The sequence below is a fragment of the Bos indicus x Bos taurus genome, chromosome 5 (genome assembly GCF_003369695.1).
Source record: "Bos indicus x Bos taurus breed Angus x Brahman F1 hybrid chromosome 5, Bos_hybrid_MaternalHap_v2.0, whole genome shotgun sequence".
In the NCBI taxonomy this organism is placed as follows: Eukaryota; Metazoa; Chordata; class Mammalia; order Artiodactyla; family Bovidae; genus Bos; species Bos indicus x Bos taurus.
In genome coordinates this window covers 56,448,744-56,463,760 of record NC_040080.1, presented here as the reverse complement: position 1 = coordinate 56,463,760, position 15,017 = coordinate 56,448,744, and the positions used below count along the sequence as shown (strand labels likewise).

The 15,017-nt window shown below is 34.3% G+C and overlaps 1 protein-coding gene across 14 annotated transcripts in view; it reads right to left on the bottom strand.

Annotated features, from left to right (window-relative positions):
• Positions 1–15,017, bottom strand: part of ANKS1B (ankyrin repeat and sterile alpha motif domain containing 1B) — a 1,175,033-nt gene that overhangs the window by 911,834 nt on the left and 248,182 nt on the right. The gene's annotated exons all lie outside the window — the stretch shown is intronic.

Below are 15,017 nucleotides of genomic sequence, written 5' to 3'. Positions count from 1 at the left end.
AAACTCCTTTCAAGTACACACAGCTCTGATCAAACAGATCTTACCCCATTCCATTCAATCTTTCCCTTACAGAACGTCAGAGTGCCATCCTATCAGTCTCTTCCTAGGGAAGCCAGCATTTAATAACTGCTCTTTGAAGTTCAGCCACCTTTTTATACCTAGGACAATTGTGTAGGGGCACCTCAGCTTCATATCTCCCTGTAGTGTTGGCTGGTGCTGGCCAGGCAGAGGCACCATCCAATGGGCTGCAACTACACATTCTCCAATGAGGCCTGAATCACAACCTTGTGGAGATGAGCACTCTTAAATTTGTCCTCCTTTGGGTACTCTTCCTCAGCATAAAATATGCTTATATAATGTTTCACATCTTTATAATTACTCTCTTAACATAGTTTATTAACTTTTTGTGTTAAATTTTGCTTGGATGAATTACTATGTGTCATCTGTCTCCTAACATAACCCATTTCGTAAGGATAGCTCCAAGTGTGCACCATGATTGAAAGCAGAAAGCAATGAAGAGTGCTTAATCCTGGAGAGTTTAATCAGCTACTGAAAATCAGATTGAAGAACTGGAGATTTTCATACCAAGAGATATATTATTTAAGGTATTTACAAATATAGCCCTTGGCTGGTGTCTGAAGACTTGAATTATTTTTAACTTTAATTTTTATTTAGAGGATAATTACTTGACAATACTGTGATGGTGTCTGTCATACATCAACATGAATCAGCCATAGGTATACATATGTCCCCTCCCTCTTGAACCTTCCTCCCACCTCCCTTCCCATCCCAGCCCTCTAGATTCCCTGAGTAAATTCCCACTGGCTATCTATTTTACTTATGGTAATGTATATGTTTCAACACTACTCTCTCAAAGCATCCCACCTTCTTCTTTCCCCACTGTGTCCAAAAGTCTTCTTTATGTCTGCATCTCTTCTTTGCTGCCCTGCAAATAGGATCATCAGTACTCTTTCTAGATTCCATATATATGCATTAGTATACAATATTTGTCTTTCTCTTTCTGACTTATTTCACTGTGTATATTAGGCTCTAGTTTCTGAGGAAACCATCACTCTGACAGGAGTGACCCACCATGCCTAAACCGTTTGTGAAAACAACAAATTGTGTTGACCATCTGATTAGCTTCTGGGAGTCTGGAATTTTGATACATGCTAGGTAGAAGGTGTCCACATGACTAGCCCCCAGCAGAAATCTGGTATCTGAATCTATAATGAGCTTCCCTGGTTGGCAACATTTCACAGTGTTGTCACAATTCACTGTTAGGAAAAGTAAGTACATTCTGTCTGACACCAACTGGAAGAGGACCCTTAGAAGTATGTGCCTGCTTTCCTCCAGACTCCATCTTTACCCTTGCCTGATTTTCCTTTGTATCTTTTCACTGTAATAAATCATAACTGGGCATAAAACTATTTCCTGAACCCTGTCAGTTCTCCTAGTGAATTATCAAAACTGGAGGTGGTCTTGGGGAATTTTCAACACAGAAACACAGGCAGGGAATGATAAGAAAAGAAAAGGCAAAGATTGAAGCAAGGACACAAATAAAACTTGTCAAAATAAAAGAAGAATGTATTATAAAATTTAAATTATTTTTGGAAATCTCTAAGAGCCAAACTCATGTTACATACACAGAGGCAAGAATACACAGAAGAACTGTACAAAAAAGATCTTCACGACGCAGATAATCACGATGGTGTGATCACTCACCTAGAGCCAGACATCCTAGAATGTGAAGTCAAGTGGGCCTTAGGAAGCATCACTACAAACAAAGCTAGAGGAGGTGATGGAATTCCAGTTGAGCTATTTCAAATCCTGAAAGATGGCGCTGTGAAATGCTGTACTCAGTATGCCAGCAAATATGGAAAACTCAGCAGTGGCCACAGGACTGGAAAAGGTCAGTTTTCATTCCAATACCAAAGAAAGGCAACGCCAAAGAATGCTCAAACTACCACACAATTGCACTCATCTCACAGGCTGGTAAAGTAATGCTTAAAATTCTCCAAGCCAGGCTTCAGCAATACGTGAACCATGAACTTTCAGATGTTCAAACTGGTTTTATAAAAGGCAGAGGAACCAGAGATCAAATTGTCAACATCCCATGGATCATCGAGAAAGCAAGAGAGTTCCAGGAAAACATATATTTCTGCTTTATTGACTATGCCAAAGCCTTTGACTGTGTGGATCACAATAAACTGTGGAAACTTCTGAAAGAGATGGGAATACCAGACCACCTGACCTGCCTCTTGAGAAACCTTTATGCAGGTCAGGAAGCAACAGTTAGAACTGGACATGAACAACAGACTGGTTCCAAATAGGAAAAGGAGTACATCAAGGCTGTATATTGTTACCCTGCTTATTTAACATCTATGCAGAGTACATCATGAGAAATGCTCGGCTGGAGGAAGCACAAGCTGGAATCAAGATTGCCAGGAGAATATCAATAACCTCAGATATGCAGATGATACCACCCTTATGGCAGAAAGTGAAGAGGAACTAAAAAGCCTCTTGATGAAACTGAAAGAGGAGAGTGAAAAAGTTGGCTTAAAGCTCAACATTCAGAAAAAGAAGATCATGGCATCCGGTCCCATCACTTCATGGGAAATAGATGGGGAAACAGTGGAAACAGTGGCTGACTTTATATTTCTGGGCTCTAAAATCACTGCAGATGGTCATTGCAGCCATGAAATCAAAAGACGCTTACTCCTTGGAAGGAAAGTTATGACCAACCTAGACAGCACATTAAAAAGCAGGGACATTACTTTGCCAACAAAGGTCTGTCTACTCAAGGCTATGGTTTTTCCAGTGGTCATGTATGGATGTGAGAGTTGGACTGTGAAGAAAGGTGAGTGGCAAAGAATTGATGCTTTTGAACCGTGGTGTTGGAGAAGACTCTTGAGAGTCCCTTGAACTGCAAGGAGATCTAATCAGTCCATCCTGAAGGAGATCAGTCCTGGGTGTTCATTGGAAGGACTGATGTTGAAGTTGAAACTCCAATATTTTGGCCACCTGATGCGAAGAGCTGACTCATTGGAAAAGACCCTGATGTTGGGAAAGATTGAGGGTAGGAGGAGAAGGGAACAACAGAGGATAAGATGGTTGGATGTCATCATTGACTCGATGAATATGGGTTTGGGTGGACTCCAGGAGTTGGTGATGGACAGGGAGGCCTGGTGTGTTGCGGTTCATGGGGTTGCAAAGAATTGGACATGATTGAGTGACTGAACTCAACATGTTACATAAAATTAAATTAGTATTATAATCACTGAATTGGAGAAACTGGAAAAATCCACAGATAAAAAGATGAGGTTGGAAAACTTGGTATATCAAAGGAATCAAGAATGCTGATCTATCCTGAAAACAGGTAATTCTAGATAAATAAGCCTATGCAGTGGATATAGAGGAAATAACCACAGAAAGAATAGAGGAAAACTTTCTAGAATCAAAGTTAATGGAAAATATTCATATTTAAACATATTGTGCTAAAATCTCAATTCTAAGAAAAATGAATAAGTTCTTCAAACTTTCAGAATGTGCATTCACATTGTCTACTGCACTACTTGGAATTCTTGGATGAAAAATATTAGAAAAAGACTGTTTAAGCAGAAAATACATTTATGTAAATATCCAGCCATTCTCAGACTCAATGAGAAAGAAGATTAAAAAAAAATCAGGCTCCAATAAGACAGGACTGGAATCTCAACTCCACTTTAACTCTACTAAGTAATTTGGAGGTCTTTGCCAATGGAAAGTTTTTTCACATCCGAAGTCACCAAAAAATAAAATAGCAAAAATAAATAAAAACCCAATGTCCACCATATCTACCAAGAAAAAAATCATATTATGTTTTACAATATTTTCAATATTAAAATCATCAGATGATAGAAAATTTCAAAACATTATTCAGGGTTATGTTATACCCAACAAAGTTATCGGGTATGTTTGAAAGCAATGCTTAGGAAATGCCGCTCTCATGAATAATTCTTGAGACAAGTTTATTCTATTTGAGGGTAACTTCTGTCCCATCAAGAGATAATTTAAGGAATCAAAAATGTGTAACACATAATATAAATTATAATTAATAAATATTTTTTAAAACATAGAGATCTAGGTATAACAATGTTTGTTAATATGGTTATAAAATTGAAGGTAAAAGCCAAAAAGGATAGATTTATAAGATTTTTAAATCATCTGTATAAAAGCATTGTAGACCCAGATCTAATTAACAACAACTTGGGAAAGCAAATAAAGTAATTTAAAGGAAACTAAATTTCTTATCATAGTCAAATGTAATACTTTGTTATTAAATTTGATAACTGGAAAAATATTTTGAAGAGACTATTGGAAAAATTGTAAGCCAATTACTAGTAAAAGTAAAATAAGAATTTCTGTATTCTAGTTTTCTAGAAAAACAAAACAAATAAAATGTAGCCTAGGTAATAAGAAGGAAAAAAACAGCAATACTACACAGAGAGTATACTAGGACCAAAAACAACATTGGAGGATATTAACTATAAACAAAGTAGAAATTACACTTTAAAAAGGGACTTAAATAGAGTAAGATTAATTATTATATGCTAATAAAAGTTAAAAACTATAGACAGCAATCCTGAACATTAGGTCGAAGAACTCCCACTTACTAAGTGTTTAATATGTATAAGGCATGTGCTAGTAAGTTCTTTATGGATGTTATTTAATCTTCAAAATAACCACATAGTGTGTTATAACATTATTATGTTACAAAAATGTGTGTTAGTCGCTCAGTTGTGTCCAACTCTTTGTGACCCCATGGACTGTAACCTGCCAGGCTTCTCTGTCCACAGCATGTTCCAGGCAAGAAAAACAGGAGTGGGTTACCATTTCCTACTCCAGGGGATCTTCCCGACCCAGGGACTGAACCCAGGTGTCCTGCACTGCAGGCAGATTCTTTATCACTTGAGCCACCAGGATTACAAAAATACTATTTCTATATTTAAAAGATGAGGAAACTAAGACTCATGCATCTCAGTTACTAGTTTAACTATAAAATCTGTGCTTTTAATCAAATAACATAGCACCAAAATATAAAGCAAAATTATGAAAATATGGTGATAATGGTAGACAATTCCACCCTATTATCTGTCAAAGTTAAATAAAATAAAACATAGTGCTTTAAGAACAAAATTAATGATGAAAATTAAGCACATGTATATAAAAACTTGTAGTTATAAACAGAGATCAAAGGCACTTTTTAAATGTCTATGGAATATTTACAAAATTTACCTATAATATACCATAAAAGCCCCATTCCTTCAGAGGATTCATTTTATTTCCTTTCATCTTAATGCCAAGGATAACAAATAAAAGAAAATTACTAGAAATTCACAATAAAAATTAAACTAAAAATACTCAGTACCAACTACATATACAAAACACTTTAAAAAATAAACTGCTAAAGAAAAGCTCAATGATAAATTTATGTTTTAAAAAAGCACGTTTGTTTGTAAAAAACAAAGAGTTAAACAACTTCACGTCTACATATCCTAAATAAAATAATAGCATGAAAAATCTAATATATTTAAATAATATATGATGAAAAACATAGATTTAAGCTGGGAACACAATGGGTCAAGTAAAATGTAAGCTGTCTCAACATAGGTTGAAAAGATATTTAATAAAACTAAGAAAACATCTCTTCATAAAGACATCTGATAAATTAGAAATAGGATAGGTAAGAGTCAACAATACATAATAACATTAAAATTAGTGAGAAAACTACAAAGTCCATCATTATCATTATCTAACATCTTGAAGTTCTATTCAATGCAAAAGTCAAGAAAAAGATATCATAAAATTATAACCTGAGTGACAGGTGTATGATTATGAAAACCATCCTCTTATCATTATTTTCAGGTAAAAAAAATACATACTTGCAAAACTCAAAAAGATTAGCTTAAAATTATTATAATTTAAGAACTAAAACAATATACAAAATTAAGTTTTACATACAAGGAAAACTTGCTAGAATACCTCGCATAAAAAAATACTAAAAATTTTTAAAAATCAAAATCAAAACAGTAACCTTAATTAGAAATGTGGGGGCCATAGGTAAATAAACTGTAAGACTGTAATACATAAAAGTACACACATGATTGATAAAGGAAACTGAAGATGATTTAAAGAAATGGAAAGCTATCCCCTGTGCTTGAATTGCAAGAATTAATATTGCTAAAATGGTCATACTATCCAAGGCAATCTACAGATTTAATCCAATCTCTATCAAATTACTCATGACATTTTCCCCAGAACTAGAACAAATAATCCTAAAGTTTACATGGATCCATAAAGATCCAGAATTGCCAAAGCAATCCTGAGGGAAAACAACAGAGGAGGAAGCATAACCCTCCCAGACGTCAGACAATACTACAAAGCTGCAGTAATCAAAACAGTATGGTATTTTCATAAAACAGACATATGGATCAATGGAACAGAACAGAGATCCCCAAAATAAACCCATATATCTATGGTCAAGTAACCTTGACAAAGGAGGCAAGAATATACTATGGAGAAAAGATGGTCTTTTGGGCAAGTGGTGTTGGGAATGCTGGACAGCACTTGTAAATCAACGAAGTAAGAACACTTTTAAAGATTATGTTTTCTTAGATTAGTTCCCATGGCAATAGAAATAAAAGCAAAGATAAACATATGTGACCTAATCAAACTTAAAAGCTTTTGCACTACAAAGGAAATCATAAACAAAATGAAAAGGCAACCACAGGCTGGGAGAAAATATTTGCAAATGATGCCACTGATAAGGGCTTAATTTCCAAAATATATAAATAGCTCATACATCTCAAGAAGAAATAAATAACCCCAATCTAAAAATGAGAGGACCTAAATAAATATTTCTCAAAAAAAGACATACAAATAGTCAATAGGCACATGAAAAGATGCTCAACATCACTAATTATTAGAGAAATGCAAATCAAAACTATAATGAGGTATTACCTCACACTGATCAGAATGATTATCAAATAATATAATAGATGCTGCTGGAGAAGGTGAGAAGAAAAAAGAGCCCTCATACACTATTGGTGAAAATATAAATTGGTATGGCCACTATGGAAAACAGTATAAATGTTCCTTAAAAGACTAAAAACAGAGTTACCATATGATCCAGCCATCCCATTCCTGGCATACATCTGGAGAAAACTCTAACTCAAAAAGTTACATTCACCTCAATGTTCATAGCAGCACTATTTACAGTAGCCAAGACATGAAAGAAGCCTAAATGTCCATCAACAGATGAATGGATATAGAAGATATGGTAATATAGATATCCAATAGAATATAACTCAGCCATAAAAAAATAACAAAATAATGCCACTTACAGCAACATGAATGGACCTAGAAATTATCATACTAAGTGAAGTAAATCAAAGAAAGACAAATATCATTATAGCATCACTTATAGGTGGAATCAAAAATATGATACAAATGAACCTATTTACAAAACAGACTCTCAGACATAAAAATTAACTAACTTTTCAAAGGGAAAATGGAGTTGGGGAGGGATAAATTAAGAGTTTGGGATTAGCAGAAACAAGCTACTATATATAAAGTAAATGAACAACAAGGATCTACTGTATAGCACAGGACACTATATTCAATATCATGTAAAAAAAAACTATTATAGAAAAGAATATGAAAGAGAATATATACGTAGATATTTAATATATACCTGAATAACTTTGCTGTAAGCCAGAAACTAACACAACATTGTAAATCAACTATACTTCAATAAGTTTTTTTTTTTAATTTTTAAAAACACATGTATGGGAAACAATACCAAACTAGTTTAAATAAATACCAGAATCTTGATTGAAAAGGTAAATGATCTTCAAATAAAAGTATGTTAATTACAGTTACAATCAAAATCTCAACACACTCTTTCTTAGGTTATAAGCAAATTGTGAGCTGAATTTGTGCTATATACAATTGTATGAGACTAGAAATGTACATAACAGATAATAGTTGCATAAAAAATACTTTCTGGTGAGTGGTTAAAGTAGCAAATTGATCCCAGTTGGGTCTGAGGGAAAGGATGGCAAAATGAAGTAAAAATCCAGCAGGGAAAAAAAAAAATTTTAAGTAAGAAAATTATTAACAAGAGGATAAGCACTATAAAAGATAAGACACTACAATACTTGTGCAAGAATGATAGAATAGTCCTAGTTCATAACTTAATATATAATCTTTACTATGTGTATATGTGTGTTAAGCACTTCAGTCATGTCCGACTCTGTGAGACTCTCTGCTATGGATGGTAGCCCGCCAGTTCCTCTGTCCATGGGATTCTTCTGACAAGAATACTGGAGTGGGTTGCCACGCTCTCCTCCAGGGGATCTTCCCAACCCAGGGATCAAACCTGCATGTCCTGTGACTTCTGCATTGGCAGGCAGATTCTTTACACTGTACCACCTGGGAAGCCCATTGTAAATCAACTATATTTCAATTTAAATAAATAAATAATTAAAATTTAAAAACCTAAAATTATATCAAGGATATTTATCATAGTATTATTTATAATAAAATAAATTATAAGCAATCTAAATGTTTAGGTGATAGGAAATTATGAAATCATGCTATCTCCATATACTGAAATATTATCACTATAAATAAATTTTTCAAAAAATAATTATTAGCACAGAAAAACTCTCATGAGAAATTAAGACATAAAATACACAGCATATTTTCAGTTTCATTTTTATATATGAGAAAAATAAGATAAAAATATATCAAAATATACCTCAGGTAAATTTTCATTTTTTTCTTCATACATTTTCTGTTTCCTGAATTGTCCATAAGAAAGAATATTTTTTAAAGAAAAATGAGAGGATATTTCCCCCTGTGATTCCAATAATGAGATATGAAATGATTTCATTAAATGTCTATCAGAAACCAGAAGTAATTCTAAGAATTTAAGCAAACTTCAAAATTTTAATATCTTCACAATTTCCACTTTTAAAATAATTTAGGACTTAATTTCATTATATTAATTAAGATAAATAACACAAATTGCATTAATTTGAACAATTCAGATAATGATCTTTTCTAACTTGAGCTTATATAAGATATAATCTTGGTTCTCATTTCTTTTTAGGCCTTTTGCTGCTAGAAATGTTAAAATAACATGATTACTAAATATACCTCCATTTCAAAGTGCCATACAGCTACTCTGAAGGTAAAATCTGGAAAAGAAACAAGAAAATGTAATACTTACTGTTGGCAAGAAGTACCAAAGGGGCTTAAGACTATTGTTCCATAAATGTAGAATTATAAAAAGACACAATTTTAAGAGGAAAGTGTAGGTAGGAGAATGTGTTGTAAGAACAGTAGAATACACCAAAAGAATTTATATGTATGTCTTTACTCTTATTAACAGATATGCCGAATGAATCTAAGCAAACTCAATATCGCATGTGTTTAGGTTAATGACACATATTTAAAAATAGGGACTTCCCAAGTGGCATTTGTGGTAAAGAACCTGCCTGCCAATGCAGGAGACATGAGATGGGGGTTCAATCCCTGAGTCGGGAAGATCCCCTGAGGAGCACATGGCAACCTACTGCAGTATTCTTCCCTGGAGAATCCCATGGACAGAGAAGCCTGGCAGGCTACAGTCCATAGGCTTACAAAGAGTCGGACACAACTAAAGCAACTTAGCACACATTCATTAAAAAATAATTTTAAGACATTCTTTTAAATGTTTTCAAAATATTTAGAAGAGCTTATAAAAGTGAATCTTTAGTTCCTTTCTAAAGATACCTTGCTCCAAAACCTTTCCTCACCTACTTGTTTCATGGCCTATTATCTCCAGTCCCATTTTGTCTCTAGACCCAGCTAGAAAGAAGTGTGGTCAGGAGAGCCATTCCTATCATAAAACTGGCATTGAGTTGGGTCTTAAAAACAGTATCAGTTGCCCCTCAGAAATGTTTTTTACCCTTAAGGATACTCAACAAAGTAACAAGTAATATAGCCTCATTGATACATAATTTAGTGGAGACTGTGGGGGTAAATGTGATTACTGTATTTAAAACTGCACCAGTGGGAAATAACTTATAAAAACTTTCCATAAAGTATCTTATATCAGATTCTCTACTGAAACTGCTAGGACTTTGAAGTAAAATACTCTGCTGCTGAGAATACTGCTGAATTGTAGTTAACTCCTACTAGGGATCAAAAGGGATTCCCTGGTGGCTCAGATGGTAAAGAGTCTGCCAGCAGTGTGGGAGACCCAGGTTGATCCATGAGTCAGGAAGGATCCCCTGGGGAAGGAAATGGTAACCCACTCCAGTATTCTTGTCTGGAAAATTCCAATGACCCAGTCAAATACTTAGCAGCTTATGTTACTCTGAATAAATTCTCTGTTTTTAAATAGGTACACCAAAGAAAAAGTTCATTTAAACATTACCCTCTAAAACAACCTTAACTTGTCAAAAATAGAAACAGTTTAATAGAGGGAAATATTTGGCATGCTCCATTAGTTATTCTATGATATACCTAATTCAGAAAAAAATCACATAAGACAGAACATAATTTCTGTTGGAGAGCTGAGGAATATGATTCTGGAAAGAAGACACCCTGTGCACAGTCTCTATTCCTTCTCCTTCCTAGGTCCCTTTTGGGAATACTCAACCTCAAAAAGAACCGAAGTATGTTTTGCAGACTGGAGAAGAACCTGGAATCATTTGATATCTCTAGTCCTAAAATGAAAATACAGTTCTAGCCTGACATTTACTGGTCAGGAGTCAGAGAGTGTAGCCTCTTCTAGACTTCCCTCACCCCTAAAACTTGGAATGAAAGTCACAAACCCATGGATATCCCTGAGTTAGAAGAGAAATTTCTGTCTATTCAATGAGAAATGCCAGACGATACTCTTCATTGGAGAGAAACTGCAATGTTGGCCTAAATACAGTCCATCCCTGACTGTATCAAAAAACAAAGAGATCTACCTTTGTAAGCTAAAATCAACTAAAAGCACTTTGAGGGTAAACCCTACCATTTTTTCACTTATTGTTTTTTAATTACCACTTTCTAAGAGACCCCAAAAGGCTGAGTAGTACAAGTGTTGAAGGAGCCCACACCCCATATATGTATAGGCAGAGAAGGATCAAAAGTCATTTTATATGACATAGCAGCTTAAAAGGAGACTTAGATAATTAACAAGATAGTAGAAGTAAAAAATAATGGAACATACACTGGAAAAATAATGGCATGCACATGGGGGGGAAAAACATGAAAAAAATGTATTGTGATTTCCCAGGGATAGAAAATTAGAATATGTAAAGTCTCCAGAACAAACAAGCCATCACCAGAATAAAGGGTACCTTAAAATTCAGTCAAGCAAATTTAAGTTACTGAAAAAAATTTAGTGTTATAAAAATCAAGTGGAGACAACACAGTTTTTAAAAGAAAAAGAAACCTTAATAGGCATCAAGTATAATTTTAGCAATTAGAAATGTGTAAATAATGGGATTAAAAAAAAAATGAAGATCTCATAGTCGAAGACATAATAAAAGAAAACTTCCCTTATCTGATGGTATATGTTCAGATAAAAGGAGCTTGTTAGTTCTCAAGAAGGATTAATTTAAAAAAAATTCACACATATTTAAAGATAACCTGATGAAATTTTGACTCTAAAATCAAAGCTTTACCACTTTTTAGAGAAAAAAACAAAGCAAGTTATTTATACAAAGGAAAAAAGAACTAGATTAGCATGTATTTTAATTCTACATATATTATAATGCATATAATACATTGCTATTATCTTCGCTTTAAATGGTCAATTATATTTTAAGGAGTTTAGAAAACAATGAAACAAACTTTGTCTTTTACATTTACCCACATATTTATCTTTCTGGAGCTTTTCATTTTATGGTGGATCAAAATTTCCATCTGATACCATTTTTGCCTTCTGCCTAAAGAACTTCCTTTAATCTTTATGTGGCTGAGTATGTAGACACTGATTTCCCCTGCATTTGTTCATCTGAACATTTTAATTTCATCTTTATTTCTGAAGGATATTTTCACTGAGAATAGAATTCTAAGTTGACAGCTTTTTCTTTTAATGCTTTAAAGATGTCATTTCATCATTTCTGGCTCACTTAGTTAGTGACAAGACTTTCATTCTTATCATTGCACCTCTGAGTAATATGACTTTTTTCTCTGGCTGCATTTAGGATTTTTTTTTTTCTTTTCATCACTGGTTTTCAGTAATTTTAATATTGCTTGGTGTGACTTTCTTTGTTTATTCTGCTTATGATTTATTGAGCTTCTTGGATTTGTGGGTTTATAATTTTTATCAAATTTAAAAAATTTTTAAACACTATTTCCTCAACTAATTTTTCTGTCCCTCCTCCCTTTCTTGGGACGTCAATTCCATGTACCTTAGCTGCCTGAAGTTGCCCCACAGTTCAATGATGCTGAGTTCATTTCTTTGTCTTTTTTCTCTTTTTCTTCATTTTAGTTTCTGTTACTATGTCAAGTACACCGATCTCTGCTTCTGTCATATCGATATTAATCTCATACAGTGTACTCTTCTTTTATTGAGGTATAGTTGATGTACAATATTATATAAGTTTTAGGTATGCAACATAGTGATTAACAATTTTTAAAGGTTACTTCCATTTATAGTTACTATAAAATATTGATTATATTCCCTGTGTTGTACAATATGTCCTTGTAGCTTATTTATTTTATACACAGCAGTTTGTACCTCTTAGTCCCCTAGCCCTATCCTCACTCCTCTGTGCTTCCCTCTCCCCACTGACAACCTCTAGTTTGCTCTCTATATCATGAGTTTGTTTCTTTTTTGTTATATTCATCAGTTTGTTTTGTTTTAGATTCACATTTAAGTGATCTCATACAATATTTGTCTTTCTCTGTTTGACTTATTTCACTTATAATAATACCCTCTAAATCCATCTATGTTGTTGAAAATGGCAAAATTTCATTCTTTTGTTATGGCTGAGCTTCACTCACTGGCATCCCCACTAAATCTTCCTCGGGCCTCCCAGGTGGTGGCGCTAGTGGTAAAGAACCAGTCTACCCACGCAGAAGGCATAAGAGGTGCAGGTTCGATCCCTGGGTCAGGAAGATAACCTGCAAGAGGGAAAGGCAATCCATTCCACTATTTCTGCCTGAGACAGTCCTGTTGACAGAGGAGCCAGACAGGGTCACAAAGGGTCAGAAATGACTGAAGCAACTCAGTACAGTATCCCATTGTGTGTGTGTGTGTGTGTATATATATATATAAAACATCTTTATCCATTCATCTGTTGATGGATACTTATGTTGCTTCCATATCTTGACAATTGTAAATGATGCTGCTGTAACATTGGGGTTCATGTATCTTTTAAATTAGTGTTTTCTTTTTTTTCCAAATGTATACTCAGGAGCAGAATTGCTAGGTCATATGGTAGTTTTGTCTAATTCACATGTAAAAATATATACATAGTATACTTTTGATTAAGAAAAAAGGAAGGAAATAAATATGGAAAGGATAAACCATGAAAAAACAGGTTACCTACACGGAGTTGCTAGAAGAGTATAAGTTATAAAAGAGAAGTAGGCTTTCTCTGAAAATACCATTTATATAATTTCAACTATTGGACCACATTAATGTCTAATATAGTCAAAAAGCAAAATCAAATCAACAAGAATGTGTTTTAAATCCTTAAATTTTATTACAAATAAAGACATATGAACTTAATTGTATAACAAATAAATAACTATGTGAAAGAAAATAAAAACAATTTGGAACACAATGCTGTTTCCACCCCTGTGGAAATATTATTCTAAGGACAAAAGTAACTGCAAATAAATCTTGAAATTTACTCTATACATTCGGTGGAATGGCGATATTGGTGTAACAATGCTGAGAGCATGTGTGTGTGTATATCCCACAAGCACAAGCTCATGCTTTAGAACTGAGTAAAGAGGAAATTATACTGATGCTGTTGGGAACCAGGATTCTCACTATGAAAGGAGATACAAATATAATTGAGGGATGAAGAGAAAGAAACTTCCAGTGTTAGATTTACAGGTGTAAGTATGAACTCATGATTTAAAAAAAAAAATATGCTTCCCAGCCTTATCACTGAGAAGGCCTAAAAGCAATGATATCCTATAGCAAGTAATAAGTATACTTAGGGCCCAGACTTCGGTTTTTAAATATTTTAAAACATTAATGTCATGATTAAGAATTCCCTTGAAAAACTGATGATTTCAGGGATGACATAGCAAAAGTTCAAAGATAGCATGACATTTTATTGTTTCAGAAAGAGGGTGCTCAAAACTGATGGAAGGGAAAAAAACCGATGGAGGCATGTCAGTGGACAAAGTAGGGACAATCTGAATATCACAATGGATAATGACAGGAACTGGTTATAATTAATGGATCTAGAAAAGAATCCATGAAAGGCTATTGCTGAACCACGAAGGACACCGGCATTCTTGGCCTCCAAGGAGAATTCAGTTTTGGGCCAGAGACGAGGCTTGATCTCTCAGAGCTTTTGTGTAATAAAGTTTTATTAAACTATAAAAGAGATAGAGAAAGCTTCTGACATAGACATCAGAAGGGGACAGAAAGAGTGCCCCCTTGCTAGCAATGGAGTTATATATTTTTTAATTAGTTATTGCAATGAATCAAAAGAATGTCTGGAAGTTGTAAAGATCTTACTAGACCCACGCCCATAATTTACATTTTAAGATAACTGGATTAGCCAGAAGGTTTTCCAGAAGGAGAAACTGTCCTCAAGCAGGATACATTGTTGTTATATAATCCTTCAGTTCAGTCGTCGGTCATGTCAGACTCTTTGCAACCCCATGAATCGCAGCATGCCAGGCCTCCCTGTCCATCACCAACTCCCGGAGTTTACTCAAACTCATGTCCATCGAGTCAGTGATGCCATCCAACCATCTCATCCTCTGTCGTCCCCGTCCCCTTCTCCTCCTGCCCT